At 37.9% G+C, this 2,500-nt stretch overlaps 1 protein-coding gene across 2 annotated transcripts in view; it reads right to left on the bottom strand.

The window, feature by feature from the left end:
• Positions 1-2,500, bottom strand: part of LOC128666715 (oocyte zinc finger protein XlCOF7.1-like) — an 80,937-nt gene that overhangs the window by 45,509 nt on the left and 32,928 nt on the right. The gene's annotated exons all lie outside the window — the stretch shown is intronic.

The raw sequence follows: 2,500 nt of genomic DNA, 5'->3' as shown, positions 1-2,500 counted from the left end.
TCTACGAGCCGAGGAAATAGCCATTAAAAACAGAACTTTCCAAGATAATAGCTTGATATCAATGGAATGAAGGGGTTCAAACGGAACACCCTGTAAAACGTTAAGAACTAAGTTTAAGCTCCACGGTGGAGCAACAGTCTTAAACACAGGCTTAATCCTGGCCAAAGCCTGACAAAAAGCCTGAACGTCTGGAACTTCTGACAGAGCTGAGATCTGTCCCTTTAAAGAACTTGCAGATAAACCCTTTTCTAAACCTTCTTGTAGAAAAGACAATATCCTAGGAATCCTAACCTTACTCCATGAGTAACTCTTGGATTCGCACCAGTGTAAATATTTACGCCATATCTTATGGTAAATTTTCCTGGTAACAGGTTTCCTAGCCTGTATTAAGGTATCAATTACTGACTCCGAAAATCCACGCTTTGATAAAATCAAGCATTCAATCTCCATGCAGTCAGCTTCAGAGAAATTAGATTTTGATGTTTGAAAGGACCCTGAATTAGAAGGTCCTGTCTCAGAGGCAGCGACCAAGGTGGACAGGATGACATGTCCACTAGATCTGCATACCAGGTCCTGCGTGGCCACACAGGCGCTATTAGAATCACCAATGCTTTCTCCTGTTTGATCCTGGCAATCAATCGAGGAAGCATCGGAAAGGGTGGGAACACATAAGCCATCTTGAAGGTCCAAGGTGCTGTCAGAGCATCTATCAGGACCGCTCCCGGGTCCCTGGATCTGGACCCGTAACAAGGAAGCTTGGCGTTCTGGCGAGACGCCATGAGATCCATATCTGGTTTGTAGTGAAAAAGGGTGTGTGTACAAGCGCTAAGGTAATCCCCAAGCTGTATCCAAACAGAGATCCTAACCAACCTCCAAAAAATATGCACAAGTAGTAATAAGTGAATACAGCGCCAACAAGAGGCCAAGGGATAAATATACTCACAGAGAGATAAAAGAAGATTATTTAATGAACCATGTTAAAAAGCATCAGTAATAAAAGACTATATATAAAAAATGTAAAAAGCACATATAAATAAAATTACAAATACAGGAATACCTTACAGAAGCGGCTCAAAGGGCCAAAGCTGATAATTACAATAAAAACAGAGGTAATAACAGGTGATCAGTGTGAGTGGTACACCAGAATAAGAGTGTATACTAATAAAACAGGATTAGCCTAAGTACAACTGTAGCAAGTGCATCAAGCAAAAAACTAATAAACAATAATACAAACAATAGTGTTCAAAATTAGTGTTACAAAAATAGTGTTACAAAAAATAGAAAAATGCACTGCAGTGCAAAAAAAGGGGGGTAGCAAAATAATTGTATAGATACAATCAAATAGTGAGTGAGTGCAAATGGATATAAAAATGCTAGCTACTTAATCCAGTGAGGTTAAGATATAATTAAATAAAATACACAATATGCAATAACATAAAAAATAAAATACACAATATGCAATAACATAAAAAATAAAATATAAAATATAATCCAAAAAAGTATTCAAAAAGTTGATCAACAAATGTTAGTGAAGAACAAAAATAAGTCAATCAAAACAAAAAAATGGAAAAAAATGGGTGATGAAAAGCAAGGTGAAAGTGAGGAAATTGATTCCTTCCAATGTTAGTTACTTTAACAGATCCAAATTCCTGAGTGTGGTTGCTGAAGTAGCTGATTGGATCCTAGCACCTGTCAGCTGCTCCTATAGTATCCTAAAAAGTGTCCCTGTAAAAAAAGAAATTCACAACATAGTGTATCCAATATGAGAATGAAGTAAAGATTAAAGTAATGCTTACCAATATGTCAACGCGTTTCTGCCCTCAAAAAAGGGCCTTTCTCAAGACTATTTTTGTAACACTAATTTTGAACACTATTGTTTGTATTATTGTTTATTAGTTTTTTGCTTGATGCACTTGCTACAGTTGTACTTAGGCTAATCCTGTTTTATTAGTATACACTCTTATTCTGGTGTACCACTCACACTGATCACCTGTTATTACCTCTGTTTTTATTGTAATTATCAGCTTTGGCCCTTTGAGCCGCTTCTGTAAGGTATTCCTGTATTTGTAATTTTATTTATATGTGCTTTTTACATTTTTTATATATAGTCTTTTATTACTGATGCTTTTTAACATGGTTCATTAAATAATCTTCTTTTATCTCTCTGTGAGTATATTTATCCCTTGGCCTCTTGTTGGCGCTGTATTCACTTATTACTACTTATCCATATCTGGTTTGCCCCAACGTCGAAGTATTTGGGCAAAGACCTCCGGATGAAGTTCCCACTCCCCCGGATGAAAAGTCTGGCGACTTAGGAAATCCGCCTCCCAGTTCTCCACGCCTGGGATGTGGATCGCTGACAGGTGGCAAGAGCGAGACTCTGCCCAGCGAATTATCTTTGAAACTTCCATCATCGCTAGGGAACTCCTTGTCCCTCTCTGATGGTTGATGTAAGCCACAGTCGTGATGTTGTCCGACTGATGCTCGACTGAAACCTGAT

The sequence above is a fragment of the Bombina bombina genome, chromosome 7 (genome assembly GCF_027579735.1).
Source record: "Bombina bombina isolate aBomBom1 chromosome 7, aBomBom1.pri, whole genome shotgun sequence".
Taxonomy (NCBI): domain Eukaryota; kingdom Metazoa; phylum Chordata; class Amphibia; order Anura; family Bombinatoridae; genus Bombina; species Bombina bombina.
The sequence above is the reverse complement of the archived record's forward strand: the minus strand, read 5'-3'. Positions and strand labels throughout refer to the sequence as shown.